Source organism: Onychostoma macrolepis, chromosome 09 (assembly GCF_012432095.1).
Source record: "Onychostoma macrolepis isolate SWU-2019 chromosome 09, ASM1243209v1, whole genome shotgun sequence".
Taxonomy (NCBI): domain Eukaryota; kingdom Metazoa; phylum Chordata; class Actinopteri; order Cypriniformes; family Cyprinidae; genus Onychostoma; species Onychostoma macrolepis.
Window position 1 is genome coordinate 18899231 of NC_081163.1, and position 22812 is coordinate 18922042.

The following is a 22812-nucleotide window of genomic DNA, read 5'->3' on the forward strand; positions in this document are numbered from 1 at the left end:
TACCTCTCTGTGGAAATTAAACATCTCTCACAGCCAATAACGGTTTATTTAAGTTCTGCTGACTAACAGAATATTTCTGTGGTTTCATGGGACAAGTTTGGTCTTCTCAGCTACTACCAGGTGATCTAGTAGAAATCAATTCATTGTTTTATTGAGTGTTTGATGTCATCTTTATGTATTTGACTCCCATAAAAATCATGTGTGAGACATTTTGAGATTTAGAGTCAAGCCTGAGGCAACTTTCTAAGCCCACTCAGAACTGACATTGAGGACCTCAAGAGGTTTCACCAAAGTCCCTTTAAAGACCCCATTAAATTGCTTGGCAAGTGCAGTTGTCTTTCCTGTTGAAGCAGGATGTATAGGCGGGACTCGTCCAACTGTGCTAGTAGGACATTTCCATTCTAAAAAGCATCTGATTGGACAAAAATCTGCTTAGTGCAGGATGAATCATCAATGTGTTTTATCGTTGTTTTTGCTATAATTAAAAAACTCAGTCAGCAAGATATTTTTTAAAGAAATTAATAATTTTATTCAGCAATGATGCATTAAATTTAGGGATGCACCGATACCACTTTTTCCAGTACTCGCCCGATACCCATACTTTTATTTTGGTACTTGTCGATACCGAGTACCGATACCGATATTTTCATTGCATTTGTACATTTTTTAAATATTGGGTACAGAAACCAAAAGAGTATGTATAATGTTAGTTGGTTAACTTAATTTATCAAATAGATACAGTCAAACCAAAATTTATTCAGACACCTTCAACGTTTCTCACATTATCACAGTTTATTCGCTATAGTTTTTTGTAGTAAAATATGACAAGAACTCAGAGTTAAACTGTGTCAGAACAAATTCAGCTCAATAATATCAGATAACTTTGACAGAAAGGTATGTGATGGATTACAATCAACCAAAATTATTCAGACAGCTGTTAGTATGACAATATTTACACAACTATCAATACTTTGTCAGGCATCCCTTAGCCTTAATGACAGCCTGTAGTCTCCTAGGCATGCTGTCAACCAGGTTCATGCAAACCTGAACTTCAGTTTTTTTCCCAGACTCGGTCTGAATAATTCGGTTCCAAATTTGTATCAATTTTATTGGTAGTCCACTGTATGAAGAATTTTTGGATATAATATGTCACAGTTTACTTTATTTTGCTATCCTCACTTACATAAATTAACTATAGTGTCCTGCACCCACTAATAAAAAATATCAAAAATTATATTTGGTCTCAGAATAATTTTTGGTTTGACTGTATATCCTTCGGTTATTTTCACACTTAATTATGCACATTAGTCGCGTTTTTCTTTGCTTTTCTTTCTAATGCAGAAACACTCATGAAGCAAGCAAAACATGCACAACGCGCGCACGTATTTGTACTGGTGCAGAATGAGAGGGACAGTACAGCCCCGCGCATTTCACACAGGCTACTAGTTTCACTTTCGCCAGAAAGTCGTGTATGCTTAAGGTTGAAAATAAATTATTTATTTTATAGTGAATGCCCCTATAAATTGTCTTATATTTACGATTCAGTTTTAATCCAAGTGATGCATGCTATGTGAGCGAACATCAATAAAGATCACAGAAGTGCGCGCGCGCTCTCTCTCTTTCCCTCCCTCCCTCCCTCCCGTTAAGTAACTTGTGCATTGTTTTGCTTGTTTTTGACACATCCGACCGAACTACAAACGTTCCAGTGATGTCTGTGAGAAAAGTATATTCACTCGACAAGCTCGCGCATCTGCACCGGCGCCCGCTCAATCCACTGAGCTCTTTGCTTTTCAGTTCGCGCACAACAGCTGTGAAGGCATTACTACTGAATGTTTAACATTATTCATTGCATACATCTGCTTCGTAGACATCCTTAATCTCTAATAACTCCATTCTGCTGCATGTTGTCATGTTTCTTTGTCTGACTATCGGCGCTTGGTAGCTGGGCATTTTACAGGCACATTGATACAGGAGCTCAGTATCAGGCCCGATACGGTATCGGTGCATCCCTAATTAAATTAATCACAGTTGGTGGTAAAGACATGAATTATGTGGCAAAAAATAAATAAAATGCTGTTCTTTTGAACTTTCAGAATTCTCAAGAGAAAAAAAACATAGTTTCCAAAAAATATTAAGTAACACAACTGTTTTCAACAATAATGAAATGCGCACCAAATCAGCAAATTAGAATGATATCTGAAGGGTCATGTGACACTGCTGAAAATTAGCTTTGCCATAGAAAAGTTTCTCTTCTCTTCTCTTCTCTTCTCTTCTCTTCTCTTCTCTTCTCTTCTCTTCTCTTCTCTTCTCTTCTCTTCTCTTCTCTTCTCTTCTCTTTCTCTTTCTCTTCTCTTTCATTTATTCATGAAGCCTTGGAGGCGTAAAACAAGGTTGCAAGTTCATCAATTTTTCTTTTTGGCTAAAATCTGAGTTTTTCAGGTTGGCTTTAACAAATAAAAACAGAAGATTGGACTTCTTTACTTCTCCTATTTCTTTTTCCACTATTTCTTCTCCTCCGCTTATACTGCCTCTGGTTTCACATGAGATGCTCTCACTTCTCATATTTATCTACAATTCTGCTGACAAATAAACACACATGTTTTTGGGTTCTGTCCACATGGCTGACCTGGATTACTTTGATGCGTGACTGAAACTGACTCTGGTGCGGAGTCTCTTTGGAGAGATAGTGAAGAACGCTGGTAAATTATTGAGAGGAGAAATACAGAGCAGCTACACAGTCCCTCCTGCATAATGAAACAAAAATAAATGAGGAAAATGGGACAGGCCTTGTAACTAGAGACTGTGTTTGTGTGTGTTTGTTGATGCAGTGAGATCATGATGCATCTACTTCAGCCAGATTTTTACTGAGCATCTACAATAGTTTGAATACACATCACAAGCCATTCATCTTCTCAGACTGTGCCGACATTACGCAGAACACCAACCTTTGGAAAATATGACCTTCACAGGCCTTCCACACGTGCTTGAGGATATTAAACGGCGTAAGACGGAGAAATGCAGAACCCGTCATGTTTGCATATCTGTGAGCAGAATATGATCAGAACCATATAGAAATCTCATATTTCATTGTCATTCTGAAATGACAATCCTTAGACGTTCTTTTATAGTCAGTGTCTGCTGTTGACGGTACACACATTTCCAAGTCCTTTGAGCTTTCTCTGCTAAAAAAAGCCCTGCATTATTTATGAATTTCCTGAAAATTTTAATAATAAAGTGAGATGTCATGGCCTTTCTGAACTCCTCCGTCTTTAATAAGCTCTTTGGCGTATGACACGGAGTACCACAGAATAACTTTACGAGATTAAAGGCGCTGGGTTTCCATATGAAGTGGATTACTGTAATCTGAATTTATTGGGTTTTCTGATACTGGCTGACGAGGAGAGTCTTTTAAGACTTTGTAATGACATCTATAAAAAAGGGAAAGCGAGCCGTTTGAATTAGTTTTAATTTGACTTAAATTAATAACTAATTGGGCTTTATGTCGGTATCAGTGCAGTATCAACATATCATTTCAATTGCACTATTTCAGCTCAGCCACATTCAGAGTAAAAATGAGAGTCATTTAAAAATAATTTTAAAATGAACCAGTGCTTTGCTTGGACAATATAGTAATGTTTTGTTCTTTGACATGTACTATAGTAGTTCCATGGCTTTTTAAAAGTAAATATCGTATTCATTCAGTACAATTCAGTACATTCAGTCTTGCACGGTGTAAAACGATGTCTATTGTGAGTCTCATTTCATTTACATTTAAATGTAAGCATTTGGCAGATGCATTTATCCAAAGCTACTTTGCATTGAAGGTATACGTTTGATCAGTTCATGACAAATAGTCAGACTTTGTTAATTAGTTTTAGACTCACAAAACAACCCAAATGCATTACTGTAAGGTAGAGATGAAAACATGGTCACAGCCAAGTGAAAAGTTCAAACTTTTGGATTCGAACAATTCAAACCAATTTCTGTGTTTTCGGAGAAGCATTAAAGATGCTTTTTAAGATTTTCTGCTGACTAGTTATGTTTACACTTTGTGTCAGAAGTGAGAGACATTGCTTCAGAGATGGAATAAACCAGGGCAAGAGACCTAGCTCAAAATCAAAGTACATGCAGTGAACTAAGTAAATATGCTGACTGTTGAATCGAAAAGAGATTCTATGAATGTAAATCAGCTCAGTGTGAGGCGTATCTCGTTTCCTGAGGGATAGACTGTAGACAGGGTGAGGGACGTATTGTTTGAGAATGAAATCTATTACTGATATGATTGTGGTCCGACTCGAATGAGCACTTCCAAACCGTACACACTTCTATGGCGACTCCATTTGTGTTTACAAATGGTTCTGTTTGACCAAATACAAATGATCAAACTTTTGATCAATAGCGTGGTATTTAAACACTTTTTGATTGTGATCAGGTGTTTGTGAAAGACAGACTCAAGTTATTGTTTAGGCTACTGTCTCAAATATTTGTATAGTAAAGTTAGTGATGTGACAGATTGTTCATCAGCAAACCAGAATCTTAGGCTGACGCGAGCCTCTTCAAAGTGACAAAGAGTGGGGAATTCACAAAGAGTAAATTGCACACGGCAATAGCGTTGTTTATTTGCATGGGCTGTCTTGGTTTTTTGATTAATTGGTTCACTGATGGAATTGCGCAAATCAGGTAATTGCACAAACATGGCCAAATATTCAAAGCTGAAAGGAATTTGAACCGCACATTTCCCATTCTTGCAGGCTGGATCTTAGTGTGTGGTTACAGAGGATACAGCAGACTGCTGTGATCTGACATGCTTTACTAGGACTGGAGTGCACAGCTGAATTTACTCTTTAAAATGTTGGATGGAAATGTGCTGGATTACACAACACATCTGTACAGTGTGTGTATATTGCCATCATAATCATCTGATGAATAACTGCTTTCGTGATCAATGGAAAATACAGACAAGCATCTATTTTTCTGTTATTTACAGTTGCTAATTTTGTGAAATAATGTAAAGTAAAAGGCAAGTAAATATGTATTTATTTATTTATAGTACATTACTATGATATAGACATCATAGTGATGTCATGTTTTTAATAAAAAAATAAATAAAAGGCTTATTTTCACAAAATTAGCAGCCTAAAAACGTGACATTACTATGATGCATTACGCAAAAAATAAATAATAAATAAATAAATAAATAAATAAAAAGTTATATATTTAAATTGCCTTTTGCCCCAAAACATGACATAATGCCATAATATTATATATAGATAGCTATATATGTCACGATTGCAGACTGTGACAAAACGAAGAACACTGGAGATGTGGATAAACCCTAACTAAAGTCTTTAATAAATATTCCAAAACAGGGTAACGAGACAGGAAGACTCACAGAAACACAACATCGACGTTAATACCGGACACAGGACCATATAAAACACAGGGCTTAAGTAATAAACGTAATCGAGATAATTAAACAAACACACCTGGACACAAATGAACTCAAAATGAAACGATAAGGACACGAACGGAACCAAATATGGGCATACAAGAGATAAAACTAAGTCAAGGGGAGCACGAGACAGAAAACCATACACAGACAGTCCTAAGGCGTGACAATATACATATATTATCTATCTATATGATTTATTTTATTTACAATCTGAATTACATCCATAAATCAGTTTAATTTGACTAAAAAAGTATTACAGGCACTTTCCATGAATAGAGTATACTTTGGTGTCGCGTGACTTTTTATTTTCTTTTTTTTCATCCTTTATGAGAGTGATTCCTATACTCACTAACTTCCCAAATAATTTCAGATAGATAGACAGACAGACAGGGCACAATGATGCTTTGTTGTCATAACTATTACATAAACTGATAAACTGTTATCTAACAAAAATTATTATTATTTTGGAATTTTGGCATGTCCCACCACAGGGGTATAAGCCTTCTCATTTTGACATCAGTTGAATACTGAATGTATTGAAATGTTTACTGAATTCCAAACTCAACCATTAAATCCTGTTACCAAAGTTATTATAAGAAATTATATAAAAAAAATTAAAAAATTAAATAAAAATAAATTATATTTAATTTATATTTAATTTGACTGCTTAATGTTGGCTTTTATCTAGTGGTTTATTTGGTAGTATTTTAACTTTATTTTTAATTGAATTTTGTAATTGAATTAATTTTATTTTATTATAGTTTATTTTATTTTATAGCGGTTATCCATCTTTATTTCTTTAAAAACGTTTATTGCTGTTTGTTTTTAAATTACAAATCACATTTTAAGATGGATAAACCATTATTTTATTTTATTTTATTTTATTTTATTTTATTTTATTTTATTTTATTTTATTTTATTTTATTTTATTTTATTTTATTTTATTTTATTTTATTTTATTTTATTTTATTTTATTTTATTTTATTTTGTTTTGTTTTGTTTTGTTTTGTTTTAGGCGTGACATATACTATCTTATATATACTATCTTGTATATTAGCTATCTATATGTTATATACTGGCATCATAGTAATGTCATGTTTTGGGGCATGTATCATGGTAAATTTTTGAAGTTTTTATAGCATTTTTGAAGTAAATATAGTAATCATTCGGTACAGTGCTACACAACAAAGTACATTACCATTGATTTTCATATGTGCCAACATTAAACTTTTTTTTTAATTATTTATAATAATAATAATAATAATAATAGCAAATATTATAACAATAATAATTTGAATAATAATAACAAGGTGTTGTCATTTTAAAAAATGAATATAAATATTTAATTAAAAATCTGCTAATGTCTTAAGTTGCATGGCATCTAAAGTTTGACCTTGGTGAAGCACAATTCCTAATGAAGGTCTAATCTAATCCATATCATTAGCATACTAACAACCATAACCATCTCCTCACTTCCTTCAGACATGACATCATCTGACGTGACTGTGTCAGAAACGTCTGTGGTAACACAGTCCAGATCTGTTCCTCACGCCAGGGTTTTTCAGTTGTTCCGGTCGGCAAAGAATGTCAGATCATCAGAGAAAATACCACGGTAATTAAACTGACGGATGCTTATATTCCTAGAGTGACTTTCCACTCCCATTTAAATATCATCTCTTTTAATATGGCCTCTCCGCAAAGCTGAAGAGCAGAAGGTTGGTGTTGATTTTTATATGTGGTTTTTCATTGCCCTCTCACCCTGGCTTTCTGCTTTAAATGAGGTGGAGCTGAAAAAGATGAATCCAGCACTCTTTCATCAAGACGTGTTGATGAGTGTCTTTTAAGTGAGTTAAGGTTGCTATTTTGAAGGCAATATTGCAGTACACATTAAGTTGTGGAGCCAAACAAAAATACATATTTACTAGCCATAACTAAAGATGTGTTTTTGGGGATATTTCGACATAACTATTTTGAACATGGTAATTTACATTCTTTCTTGTTTAGCTTAACTTTCTATTATTATTATTATTACTGATGAACATGATTTTACTACGACTAGTACATTTATGCATTTGGCAAATGGTTTCTACCCAAAAGGAGATATATTTTATCAGTCAATCAGTTCATGCATTCCCTGGCAATCAAACTCATGATTTTGCTCTACTGTTGCGGGAATTTTAAAGTGTTATCAGGTGCCGCTTTTATTCAATTTTGCACACAGTAAAGAGAGAGCTGGGGCCATTTCTGGGCTTAAGTGTCTTACTCTTTGGGGCGCACTTGTGAGAACTCATCTCACAAACTCTCATTTAATTTAACAAGCAACCAAGAATATGGCTTGCGATCTTAACAGCTGTTCTACATGAGCAAACCAAAAAAATGTAATTGGGTCTGCCGTTATTGTAGGCATTTTGTATGGTTCTGCAATTTTTCTTTAAGAGAGTATGTTTATTGGGAATGATGTACATGTATTACTGAATTACTAAGCCAGATCTAGTGCTAATTCTGCATTCTAGTTGTAGATTCAAACCATCACTGATAAAGTCAAGTGCTCTTGATTTTAGAGCACACTCTCATGTTAATCTCTCATTAATGCTTGGAAATCCTTCAGATCTTGACTTCAGAATGATTTGGACGCTTCCTTTGGTCCGCAGTCCTATACAGACATATTTGGGGGCAATTATTCCTCGGGGAGATCTGGAAGACATTATCCCACCGCAGTGAAAACACCACTCTTCTCTCTCTCCTTCTCTTTGCCAGCTCACATTTTTAGCTGGAGAACATTTAGACTGCTTGTTCTCTGAACTGTCTAGCACTCAACACATTGTGCATGTTATATTTTGATTTCTTTTATTTACAATCTGAATTACATCCATAAATCAGTTTAATTTGACTAAAAAAGTATTACAGGCACTTTCCATGAATAGAGTATACTTTGGTGTCGCGTGACTTTTTATTTATTTATTTTTTCATCCTTTATGAGAGTGATTCCTATACTCACTAACTTCCCAAATAATTTCAGATAGATAGACAGACAGACAGGGCACAATGATGCTTTGTTCTCATAACTATTACATAAACTGATAAACTGTTATCTAACAAAAATTATTATTATTTTGGAATTTTGGCATGTCCCACCACAGGGGTATAAGCCTTCTCATTTTGACATCAGTTGAATACTGAATGTATTGAAATGTTTACTGAATTCCAAACTCAACCATTAAATCCTGTTACCAAAGTTATTATAAGAAATTATATAAATAAAATAAAAATAAATTATATTTAATTTATATTTAATTTGACTGCTTAATGTTGGCTTTTATTTAGTGGTTTATTTGGTAGTATTTTAACTTTATTTTTAATTGAATTTTGTAATTGAATTAATTTTATTTTATTATAGTTTATTTTATTTTATAGCGGTTATCCATCTTTATTTCTTTACAAACGTTTATTGCTGTTTGTTTTTAAATTACAAATCACATTTTAAGATGGATAAACCATTATTTTATTTTATTTTATTTTATTTTTTTATTTTTTTATTTTTATTTTATTTTATTTTATTTTATTTTATTTTATTTTATTTTATTTTATTTTATTTTATTTTATTTTATTTTATTTTATTTTATTTTATTTTATTTTATTTTATTTTATTATTTTACATGATCTGTACAATGTACCTACCACATATTAAACAATATGATTTCATTATTTACTTGTGGGTTGTAGATCCTTCAAGCATAACTTTCCTAAATTGATACTAGCTGTTTACATAGTGTTACATAGTCAGTTATTAAGTAAGAATAATAGATTCTTCTGTTATTACACCATACTTTACAACTAATCTCTTTGTAATTAACATGAAATATAATGCTTATTCTCAGAATGATGATATGTGTTTATATAAGCAATTTTAATTAATAACCAGCATCTCTTTCATGGTCATAATTAACCATCGTTCACAGGTAAACACGTTGGTATTACTGGACAGCGAACACTCGAGTGCATGTGCTTTTGAAAATATACACTCTTAATGAACGGATATTTAAACCTCTTGATGAAGAGTGTTTAAAGCTAGACTCGAGTGGAGAGCGTTTGAGTTACAGGCAGTGTGAGCGCGTGTGCACATTACATGAACTCATTTAGTGTGTCTAATGGGCTGTTGCAGTGGTCTCGCACACACCATTACACCCCATTTACACCCTGAACACCCAACGTCCACACTCACACACACACACACACAGGGCATCTGAGCATATGGTCAGTTTGACTGCATGTGCTCTTGTGATTGACTGAACTCTTCAGAGACCAACTGACAGAGAAGTCCAGTAATTGCCATAACTTCATTAGCTGCGATCAGAGCACAAACAAACACTCACGCGGGCCGCCAAGACTAGAGAGACCGATCGTGATGTTTTTAACAGCGTCTTCACAGGGCAGAGGACGTACAGACATCTGTTTCTTCTCAACATCAGGGACACCAGAGGAATATAGAATTAGTGATAAAGGCAAAACAGAGGGAGAGCGAGCTCCTACTTCTCAAAGCGCTCAGCTGGCTTCTTTTTAGTGTGTCTGAGCCCCTCAGCGGCTCGACAGGACCACACATCACTCACAGACCACCATACTGGCTCTTCTTGATCCTAAACACTAGTTTTCAAAGGAAGACTCGTGTAGAAAGCTTATAACGTACTCCTTTAAAATGACCTCCTACACGTCTGAATGTTTACTGAAAATTGATTTTATGGATTGATTTTTTTTTATTACATTTGATTAATTTTTTTTTTGAGCATTACAAAGCAGGTTTCTAACTATATTTGTCTTACAGTTGTATATAAAATAAATACAAATGAAGCAGGTAATATTATGTAGATCGGCCTCCTGAAGTTGACTGTTAACATTTTCTGAAGGTTAAGCACTTCGTTTCACTGTTATTTATTTACAATTATGCGGTGAGTTCATTGCGTAGTGTTAACTACATTGTAACAGCAATATAGCATTTTGTGACTTGTCAGCCAGTAACATACAGTGCCAATAGTTGAACCTAGCATTTTGTTTTTCTTCTAAGAATTATTTAGTGATGTATTGTCTGGTTGTCGAGGAATTTTTTTTTACCTGCAAAGCCGGATTCAGATGGGACTAGTTCTCCCTGATGAGGGCAGGTAAATTAGCATTTCACAGATGTACTTTGTGATTTTAATTCCAACCAGATCAAATGTGTTTGTATTTATCTCATGCATCCTCTGTGAAAATTATGAAACAAATCACCTACTGTTTTTCGGCTAATTTAGGAGTCTTCTGAGAAAACCAATCCCATCCGGATAGGACTGTCTCTGATTGCAGTGTTTTCATTTATTTATTTATTTTAGTAAGCTAACAAAAGCATCTTCATTCTGAAACTTTCTGGGTAAAAACTAAATAATATTTGTGGAATCAGGTATGAATTAATTAATTTCCTTCAAGGCGTTGATCAGTTAAAATGAGCTAAATATTGCAGCTAACAATGTCTTTTTTTTCTTCAGACCACAAAAGATGATGAACTGTTAAGTTCACACAATGGAACTCAGTGGGCTCCAAAACAACATGTTTATCTGGACCAAAACAGTTGAAACTTTCTTGAAAATACACTTAAATTTTACAATATATTGGCTTTTTTTGACATGCACATCCTGACTCTCATTTTTAGCTGCAGTGTGTGTTCATGGCCTCCAGACACTGTATCTCATGCAAGCACTACTTTCATAAATGCAAATAAATAAATACACTAAATATGATATTCAGTCAAAAAACGTCACACATAGCCAACGATTCTCTTCGATACGTTCACATGTTATAGAAAGTATTAGCTGCTTTTTGCTCTGTGAGGTTATGGAGGCTTTCAGGAGCTATTAAATCAAAACAGGAACTTAAAAGCTGAATCGGCCACAAAGGGTAAATGAAAAAGGGAAAAATGATAGAGTGTGAAAAAGGGAAATTTCCACACAAAACCTAATCACGCATAAAAGGCGGAACATTGCTAGAAAATTGCTGCTATTACCGAGCCACTGCAGGAGTCAAATCCACATTAGATCTGCCGGGAAATTTGTTACACCAGTGGCGCAGTTTGTTTTTACCTGCTTTTCAACCCTCTCTCTCTCTCTATCACTCTGTGTTTGAAACGCCATACTACTATACTACATCTGTTTTTGCAGGATGTATATTATGCACCATATGCAATTATTCTGAATACCAAGATAGAGTCATCAAATGCACAGTTTAACACATTGTGCTGGATATTGTAAAAATGAACGTCGAAGAGTTTGTTTTTCTTCTGAACAGATATGGAGAAATTTAGCATTACATCACTTGCTCACTAATGGATTCACTGCAGTGAATGGGTGCCGTCAGAATGAGAGTTAAAAAAGATGATTAAAACATCACAGTAATCCACAATTCACAGGACTCTAAATCCATAAATTAACATCACATGAAGCTAAAACTGTAGTTTGATGGTTCGTATGAGCATTTGCATTTTTCTGCCTGTTCAAATGTATCTTTAACTTTATATCAGCACTAGTTCATCTACAACAGTTAAGTAACTTTTAAAACATCTTTAACTTTATTTCAACTCCAACATTTTTTTTTATGCCAGCCTTCATGATGGTGTAAAATCAATGTTTAATTAGCACAATGGCTTTTACACTTTTCTTTATAACAGGTACAGCAGGCACATTTTTCTGGAATAACAGGAGAAAGAAGTGAAGGGAATGAAGAGAAAAGTGAGAGAAGGAAGGTGTGAGATTTGGCTCGTGCTCTCACAGCTGTTTTTGAAGTGCTTTTTCTTTTCACAACTGAGAGTTTGATCATGGTGAAGAAATGCAGTGCCAGAGAGAATAAATGGAGAAATGTAGATGTACACGAGAGACACCAGCTCACACACAAAATGGAGAGGAGAAGTGATAATGAGAGAGTGAAGTTCATTAGAGAGGGAAAGGAGATATGAGAGGACTGAGAAAGATCAGAAAACTGAAACAGATGTAGGATCTGTGCTGTAGTCATCCCACCTTGACACACAAATGTGAAGCATAGCTAACTACACATGCATGCACAGACGTTTACTATCGAAATAAGGACATACCATGAGTTTTTAACTAGTTTCCAGTTTTTTTCCCAAATGCATTCACTCTGGTCAACTGTAAAGTCAGCTTTGAATTGGTCAATTTGTCTGAAAGCTGCTGTTTTACATGGTAGGATGCCTTTTTTATTCTTTCACACTGCTTACAATCAAATTAAAGCCCTTAAAGTATAATAATTACATATTTTTGGGACACACACACACACACAAACACACACTCACACACTCACTCACTCTCTCTCAGTGCTCGTGGCACATTTTTAGGATTATTTGGGACAGGGCATGGGGAAGGCATAAATGGATACAGACAGCATTCCTGCTTACCGATAAGCAAAAGTGAGAGGTCATTCATTTAACTGTGTGTGTGTGTGTGTGTGTGTGTGTGTGATGAATACTGATATCTAAAGCTATGACTCAACCTAGAAAGCATCAGATCAGATCACTCTCACTCACACACACACACACACACACACACACACACACACACACACACACACACACACACAGTTTAGACAGAGAGAGATCAATGCGGCTTGTTATCGCAGCTGCTTTTCCTTTATTTATCCTCTTTTGACAGAAAGAAGGAAAAGATGGCTTGAAAGAATGCGAGAGCGAGAGAGAATGAGGCATCTGAGGACGTGTCTGAATACAGGAAGTTATTTTAGAAGATCTGGGCGGTGGAGGAGTGCTTATCTCGTTCTCAAACGTGCACGTTGGAAAAAGTAAGTGACGTCATCCTGACTCTTGACATAACTTTAGATTTATAGCTGAGACCGTTTACTTATCACCATCAGTACTCTTTTGTAAAATGATTATGCCGTGTTCATAGTGATTTGTCGTTTTAAACTGTTTAGCCAGACTTCTGACTTTCAGCATCAAATCTCTTCCAGATTGAAGCTCATTCTTGTCAAGAACTGCCCGCTTATGCATCTTATTTTTAATGTAAGAGCAGGTGCAGCCAATTGTAAGTTGAATGTGCAATGCTTCCTGTGTCAGCCGCTTCAGGTATTATGCTGCTTGATATTGCAGACTGGATTTTCTTATCATATTATTTTAATGTATTATTGTAATTATAAACACACTGGTTTGTAGCACAAGTCATTTAGTGTTTACTTCACTTTGTTATTCTTCTAGTTATTTATCTATAGCAACTTATAAATCAGAAGTCTTGCACAACCACAGAAAAAAGTACTTCCACATCACAAAATGAGGTGTATTCTTGTACAAATATGCTTTTATGGAAAGGTTTATATGAACTATTACATCCTAGGGATGAATATTTTGGTATCATTTTAGTTTTTGGCCAATGTAATATATCAATCAATATTTTCATTTATTAACCAATAATTGTGCAGCTCATTTCCCTGTTTTAAGATTATTTATGCTGTCATGTGATGCCTAAATTCCCTTGTAGCATTTATAATGATTGATTTTAAATAATTTTTAGTGCTTTATTTTTAATTTAGCTAGATAAAATAGTATATCATTTTTGAATATAATGTTTGATTTACTGGCATTGATCTGAGTTTTGATAATTGTACCAGTCTTGTGGAAATTGTAGTCAGATTGTAAACGGCAATTTCTTAGCAGCTGTCTTTCTTTGCCACTGTTCTTTCAAGTTTGATGTGCAATATTCGTCCATGAATGACTGTGGGTGGTCCCTGGGAGTGTTGAGTCTGAGACTATTAACGGTTTTTGCTACACACGTTCTTATAATTGGTGATGTTTTATCATTTGAAACAGCAATACTCCAGTCTAATTAGAAACACCAGTGCATTACAGATCACCATTTTGTTTTTATTTTTAAACCAATTGTCCTTGGCAGCCAATTACAGAGCTCTGAATAGAGTTCATTTGACACACACACACACACAGAGAGAGAAATCTTATAATGTGGCCTGAAATCTAATTTCTTCCTCTGAAGTGACCCGTGAAATAGTGTGAGCTCTTTGCTCCCGCGCTCTATGTAAAATCATCAGATTGCCTATTTCAGAATCCAATATGAACCCTCTCCTGTGCTCTTTAAACACACATACACACACTTACAGTAATGGGCATTATGGGCCCCTCCTGACCCGTTAGATTACAGAGAAGAGAGAAAAACAGATACGAAATGAAAGACCAAAAACAGCTCAAATACTGAGGAGACGAGAGGATGGTGGAGAAAGAGAGAGCACAAAATAATATGGAGGAAGTTAGTAACGGACACAATGATCAAAGAAAACAAAGGATCTGTTAAACAAGCAAGGATTGATCGGAGCAGATCAGATAATGCGAGTATAAAGCTCATGACAAAGAAGATTGTGTATTTGAGGCAACTTTGGATTTAGAGTATATGAACGGCATATGTCAAGTATTATGTTTATGAAAATACTATACAAGATACACTAATGGTTACTAAAGAAACCACAATTTGGGATTCATAGCTTAAACACATGAATTGCATCATGCTTGTTATGTAGATGTACAGTAGTTCACTCTGCACTATCCAGAGGAAACCAGCAAATATTGTCTTTAAAAAAGCTTAGGAAAGGGAATTATTTCATAATATTCACAGAGGAGTTTGAGATAAAGGTCCACACTATTTCACCACGGTCCACTCGCTTGAAGATTTCTGCTCTCACCACTGCTACTCATGTGACCCTCTTATATTTTATCTTGAATATGAACAGGTTATGGTGATATCTTGTAATATCGCACACAGATGAATTGGGATGAAGCTAACTGTGTGTTTTGACAACCTTTCAGACTCGGTCTTCACCTTGGCTATGCAGGCCATAACAGGCACAGCTAGTTTGAAGGTAAACACACAACTACTCCATGCATAATTTAAAAATAATATCTGTTTTTCCACTGTTTACTAGTTTGATTCAAATTTTGGGGGGTGACCATTATCTTAACTTCATTCTTCAGTGACAGTAGTTGATTTCATAATAGCATAGTTTTCCAGTACGAGCTAGTTTTTCCAAGAAGTAGCGGTGTAGCGTGACAAATCGCTACATTGCTGGACTGTTTCGTCACAGCTTTAAAGCTGAACGAGCTGAGGCAATAATCAAACACGCTCTTCTAAAGCACGCTCATCTCTCATGTTACATTGGAAAGTCAAATTAGCTTAAGTGAATCGGTTTGTTCAGACAGTTCATGCAAGTGAATGATTCACAGATTCCAGAGATTTTAGCCTTTTTAAGTGTTTTGTAAGGTTTTTTTTTTAGCTGTAAATACTACATTTTAAAAGGTTTGGGTTGGTAAGGACTTATGATCACCAGTGCTGCCTTTATAAAAACAAACAAACAAACAAACAAACAAACAAAAACATCAATTTAAAAAAAACTAAAAAAAGTTTAAAACAACTATTTTCTATCTTCAGGAATTATTCTAATATGCTGATTTGGTGCTGAAGAAACATTTATTGTTATCAATGAAGTAGAAATGTTTGTAACAAATTTAACAAATGTCCTTAATTGATCAAATTAATTCATCTTTTTGCTAAATAAAAGTATTAATTTCTTTAAAAAAAAAAAAGACCCATAACTTTTGAATGGTGATTTAGCTAAACACTGCTTACAATGTGTTGCCTTGTAACTTTTTTTTTTTTTAAGACTGTCACTGTAATTAAGATTTCTTAAAAAACACATTGTATAAAAATCTTCAAATAAAAATCATATGAGAATGTCATTTTAAAACATTTTACACCCTTAAGCAGCAACAGTGTTGTTGCTATTACAAAAGCTTGTGTTTTTTTTTTTTTTTCTTGATAAATTGTTCAAATTATAAATAGCTGATTTAGTAGTTTGTTTTTTTCACTATATCAAAGTGGCTTCGATATTTAAATCCACTCAAAAAACACAAATGAATGGCTTCTGTCGACCATGTCCATGTGGACGTATAAGCTTCATAATGGAGCTGCTCATAACTAAGTGTTCTGTATTCATTTTTATCACTCCATAGGTGCTCCAATCTCTAATTTAACCTTCCCCTGTGTGTCTTCCTTCATTCCATTAGAGACCAATGTGAATCACAGTGTACCCCGCAATCATCTCTGCTGCTCATTACCCAGAGACACACCTCTAAACGGATGCTGAGCGCTTGTGACTGAAAGCTTGCGGCAGCTAGAGACAGAGGTTTGACAACAAAGAGCGCTTGTGACCCCAGAAGCCCTGAGCTCCTGTGGAACAGTCACAGTCCTGGTCAAAGAGACGCACAGGCAATAAAAGTGGGCAGAAATGATCCAAAATAAATGAATGCATGAATTAGAAATGAGTGATAATTAATGATTGTGCTTAATGAGCTTCAGAGAGAAGCGGCGACCTAAGGTCAGATCTGAGAGAAATTATGGGGAAAGGAACGGGAGAGCAGACGGATAATGGATGACAGAACACGCATAAAATTATCAAGTGCTTTAAATAAAAAAGAAGAGCAATTGTTTGTCATTCTGATAGTTATACAAATATTAAACCATATGTTGCATCTTTATTCTCAACCTCTAATTCTCAAGCTTTTTAAACATGCGGTTTTCTATCGCTCCTCTGGGAAGAGTTTGACGTGTAGTATGTAGGCCTAAATCATGTTGCAAATGCAGCTGAATATGAATTTATGGCAGCAAATTTTTCCTGTCTCCAGTTGATGTACAGTGTCAACTATTGCACTTTCAAAAGATTTGCTCTCTTTTGGTTTGAGTGGTCGGTCATGCCATCCGCCTCAGCCAATGGTGTGAGTTTTTGGATGGGGCTGCTGTACCGAATGGCAGCAGGTAAACACTTAAATTTTTGCTAGTGATATGATTTATTTTTTTTGCTATTTACAATTAAAAATTTTAAATGTACTACATGAACTCAGATAACAAAATACTTTTTTTTTCATCAAAACACATTTTTTATCGGTGCATGGTTGGCACCGATAGCCTTGTGGGCAGCACACGACATACAGCCCTGTTGCGCTATGAGCGTCCCGTGTTTGAATCCGACTCGAAGACCTTTCCCGATCCTGCCCCTTATCTCTCTCCCACTTTGCTTCCTGTCTGTTCTGATCTGTCCTATTGCTATAAAGGCAAAAATGCCAAAAATAAGTCTTAAAAAAACACATTCAACATTCACACACATCAAAACTGAATGATGTTTAAATTAATGCTGTTCTTTTTAACTTTCTATTCAAAGAACCCTGGAAAAAAAATAATAAATCAGTTTCTACAAAAATACAAGGGTTTTTAATATTGATAATACTAAGAAATATTTCTTGAGCAGCAAATCAGCATATTAGAATGATTTCTTAAGGATCATGTGACACTACAAACCTGAAGTAATGGCTGCTGAAAATTCAGCTTTGCATCACAGGAATAAATCAAATCTTAATATGCATTATGCATGTATCTTATTGTATTTTGATAAGTGGTAAGTGGTGTCAGTAAATTAAGGTTTTACACAGTACTAGCACTAAAGCTTTATAATTTGTGTGATAACTTTGCATTAATAAGTGACAAAACAAAGTATGAAACATTTAAACAGAACAGAGAAAAATACTACAGCTAATATATATATATATATATATATATATATATATATATATATATATATATATATAAATAAGGATGTTTCCAAATTTTGGAGGACAGTGTACACTATATTCTATGTATATTCTGTATGCAATAGTCCTTTTTACTGTACAGCATGAACAACTGATTTCTCGCTATTTAAAAAGCTGAATATTTTGGACTACTCTTTACTGTATTAAACATTAAAATAAATATGTTATCTGGCTCTGACACACATTTCTCAAAGATGTTTAGTCAACACATTCAGCTCAGCCAGCAGCCCATCAATATCTGCTGTAGTCCCGCTCCCTCCGGATTTCAGATGCACTCGTTCTGTTTGGAGGACTGAAGTTGACGGTCCATGTTTTTTATTTTTCCGCTTCACTGCTCTCAGGAGTGTCCACCTGGACAATTTCTGCGTCAGACATGTCTTATTTTACAGACTGATGTGTGAATTGCTCTTTATGTGCCAGATTCATGCATGTTAAATATGGATGACAGTTTGAGAACTGACAGACTAATGACTAGATTAACAGTTATGGGGGAATATAGAAAGTGGTGGATTAACATGTGGCACACATGCAAATGCAGTGTGGATAATGTAGTGTGACTCACAACAGCTCAATATGCAGATGCAGAATGTGTTATGTGTGTGAAAGAGAAAGCAACAAGGGCCTTCTATGCCATCCACAATTTAAAGACCCATTAGAATTTGACTGATATTTAATTCAATAATATAAACTATTACAGGTGCATTTCAATAAATTAGAATGTCGTGGAAAAGTTCATTTATTTCAGTAATTCATCTCAAATTGTGAAACTCGTGTATTAAATAAATTCAATGCACACAGACCGACACAGTTTAAGTCTTTGGTTCTTTTAATTGTGATGATTTTGGCTCACATTTAACAAAAATCTCAACAAATTAGAATATGGTGACATGCCAATCAGCTAATCAACTCAAAACACCTGCAAAGGTTTCCTGAGCCTTCAAAATGGTCTCTCAGTTTGGTTCACTAGGCTACACAATCATGGGGAAGACTGCTGATCTGACAGTTGTCCAGAAGACAATCATTGACACCCTTCACAAGGAGGGTAAGCCACAAACATTCATTGCCAAAGAAGCTGGCTGTTCACAGAGTGCTGTATCCAAGCATGTTAACAGAAAGTTGAGTGGAAGGAAAAAGTGTGGAAGAAAAAGATGCACAACCAACCGAGAGAACTGCAGCCTTATGAGGATTGTCAAGCAAAATCGATTCAAGAATTTGGGTGAACTTCACAAGGAATGAACTGAGGCTGGGGTCAAGGCATCAAGAGCCACCACACTCAGACATGTCAAGGAATTTGGCTACAGTTGTCGTATTCCTCTTGTTAAGCCACTCCTGAATGTCTTGGGCTAAGGAGAAGAAGAACTGGACTGTTGCCCAGTGGTCCAAATTCCTCTTTTCAGATGAGAGCAAGTTTTGTATTTCATTTGGAAACCAAGGTCCTAGAGTCTGGAGGAAGGGTGGAGAAGCTCATAGCCAAGTTGCTTGAAGTCCAGTGTTAAGTTTCCACAGTCTGTGATGATTTGGGGTGCAATGTCATCTGCTGGTGTTGGTCCGTTGTGCTTTTTGAAAACCAAAGTCACTGCACCCGTTTACCAAGAAATTTTGGAGCACTTCATGCTTCCTTCTGCTGACCAGCTTTTTAAAGATGCTGATTTCATTTTCCAGCAGAATTTGGCACCTGCCCACACTGCCAAAAGCACCAAAAGTTGGTTAAATGACCATGGTGTTGGTGTGCTTGACTGGCCAGCAAACTCACCAGACCTGAACCCCATAGAGAATCTATGGGATATTGTCAAGAGGAAAATGAGAAACAGGAGACCAAAAAATGCAGATGAGCTGAAGGTCACTGTCAAAGAAACCTGGGCTTCCATACCACCTCAGCAGTGCCACAAACTGATCACCTTCATGCCACGCCAAATTGAGGCAGTAATTAAAGCCCTACCAAGTATTGAGTACATATACAGTAAATGAACATACTTTCCAGAAGGCCAACAATTCACTAAAAATGTTTTTTTTTTATTGGTCTTATGAAGTATTCTAATTTGTTGAGATAGTGAATTGGTGGGTTTTTGTTAAATGTGAGCCAAAATCATCACAATTAAAAGAACCAAAGACTTAAACTACTTCAGTCTGTGTGCATTGGATTTATTTAATACACAAGTTTTACAATTTGAGTTGAATTACTGAAATGAACTTTTCCACGACATTCTAATTTATTGAGATGCACCTGTATGTCTTTAAACCCAAATATCCTAATTTAACTAAGCCTAATCTTGGCTTAATCTAAGATCTATCTATGAAACCAGGCCTATATATATTTGATTAACTTCAGTCTGAGTAGGTTATTGCTCTCTTGATGTGTAGACACACTTTCCTTGTTCTCTCTCTCTCCCTCCCTCTCTCTGTCTGTGTGTTTGTGTGTGTTCTATATGCCTTTCTCTTCCTTTGAGCCTTTGGGCTCCTCAAGCACAGAGTTTGCAATTAAAACTCCTCCACCTCGTTAGGAGTGCAGCTTCCTCTCAACCTCTGTCTTTCCTCCTCTTTCCTGACTGTTTATCTGCCCATCTCTCTCTCTCTCTGAGGTCCGGACAGAGCTGAGATTTCTCTGAATGAGGCGGCTGATCTGAGATCTGTCAGATGAAAGTGTGATGTGAAGCCTCTTCTGAAGGCCCCCTGCGTTTGAGGGTAGATGGCTCTGTGTGTGTTTGTAAAGGTTTGTGCGCTGAAGAATCAATTAAAGCATTTGTAGAAATACAACACTGTGAATTTTTTTTTGGATAATAAGTAATAATGATAATTAATAAATAGTAGTAATAATAATAATAATACATACTGCTTTACTTAAATAGTAAGTTCTGTTAATTTTAGTTTAGTTTACTTAATTTGGATATTTAAGTTATCTCAACAAATTTTAAGTTGTCATAACTAATTGCAGCAGCATTTTTTTTACAGTGAAGAATATGTACAGATGTATAAAAAAAAGAAAGAAAGAAAGTGGGTTGAACATTGTTGAAATCTCTCCTAAAACTCTCGATAAGACAATATGGATTAGAATGCACTGATATTGAAATTCTGCCTGATACTGATATGCCAATAATCATTTTATTGATATGATAAATAAGCAAATTACAATTCTATACTATATTGTATAAATAAAACCTAAACACTAAAATCAGTCATTTCAATTGAGTAGGTTTTGCCTTTACAAGATTATAATATTTAAAATATATGCTAATTTGAAAGAAAAAAATGAAATAAAATAGTCAACTAAATGAAAATGTTATTTGCTACATTGGCAACTAACTGAAATAAGTTTAAAACTAAAACTGAAATTCAGTTAAATTATATCTTAAAATTAACATTATAAAAAAATAAAGAAATTAAAATGACAAAATCCCATAAAATTACTGTTAATTAAAATAATGATTTTAATTAAAAATAAACATTCAAAGTATGAATATATTAATATTAATAAAATATTCAAAACATGAATAAAAACTAAAATAGTAAACTGGTAATACTAAAACAATACTGATTTGTATATCTTTTTCTGAAGAAAAAAGCAAATAAATCTCCATTAGATCTCCTTGTAATCTCACAGCTTGAAGAATGATGCTAAAGAGATCTTTCCTACTGGTTGATCTGAATGGCTTATGGCTTTCTGAAAAAGCCCATTGTTGGGAGATCTTTCAGATAAACACGTGAGACCCCATGCTTTTGAAAAAATTATGGGATTGTAATTTTCTAAAAGTCTGTGTCAGAAGGATTCTACATAATTTTGTGTCCATATAATACATATTTACATTTGTATACTGTATGGTGTGCTTTAGGTGTGCGTGTGTGAAACTGAGTGATGTAGAATTAACCGTAACCGTATATTCTGTGTGTGGCCTTGACCCTTTAACACTCACGTTTGTACTGAGAAATCCACTATTGATCCTCCCGTGAGCCCTTACCAGCGATCAATGGCTGCTGAGTGTGTGTGTGTGTATGTGTCTCTCCACTGGCTAAAGTTGGTTTATCCAGGGAATTGAGTGTCTAATCACTGTCCCTACAGTATATGATGGAATCAGAGAGAGAGAGACGCTTGCCAAAAGTGTTGAGTTATTAATAAAGCCGTCTGTCCCCGTGGAGATGAGACAGCGATGTCATAATGGGTTGTGGTGAGGCAGAGGGCGGCAGTCACAGATGGTCGCGTGGATCATTATGGCTCTGTGGCGTTCTTCCGAAGGTAGAGTCGCGTAGCAACGTGCCGTTTAATCGCTCTCTTACGTGTTTTGCTGCTCCTTAATGCATGCGTTTGTGCACGTCAGTGTTAAATAGATGGGAAAGACAGATGGGAAATTGATGCTGAGGTGGTGCGTGTTTAGAAAAAAAAGAGCACAAAAAAGCATCCCAAGCAGGTGTTAAGGAGAGGGGGCTTTGAGGTGCTGAGACAAGGTAAAACAAAACGCTGTAGAGTAACACGAGGCCACACACACACAAACTTTGTGATGTTACTGTGGAGGGATGGCAGGTGTTTTCATTTTTGGCTTGAGCCAATTGCAACCCTGAGCTCTTGTCAACAGTGGTGTTTGAAAAGTGCTGACATGCATGTGTTTGAAAACACTAGACACTTTATTGTGATGATGTAATGATGGTTATTCTCTGAAAACAGCAGATACCACACATGCACTGC

At 35.3% G+C, this 22812-nt stretch overlaps 1 long non-coding RNA gene across 1 annotated transcript; it reads left to right on the plus strand.

The window, feature by feature from the left end:
* The first annotated feature begins 13174 nt into the window (after positions 1 to 13174).
* On the plus strand, positions 13175 to 16849 carry LOC131546557 (uncharacterized). Its single transcript, XR_009272740.1, has 3 exons — positions 13175 to 13279; positions 15306 to 15358; positions 16560 to 16849. It is a non-coding gene; the product is annotated as an uncharacterized LOC131546557 (long non-coding RNA).
* Positions 16850 to 22812: the final 5963 nt, after the last annotated feature.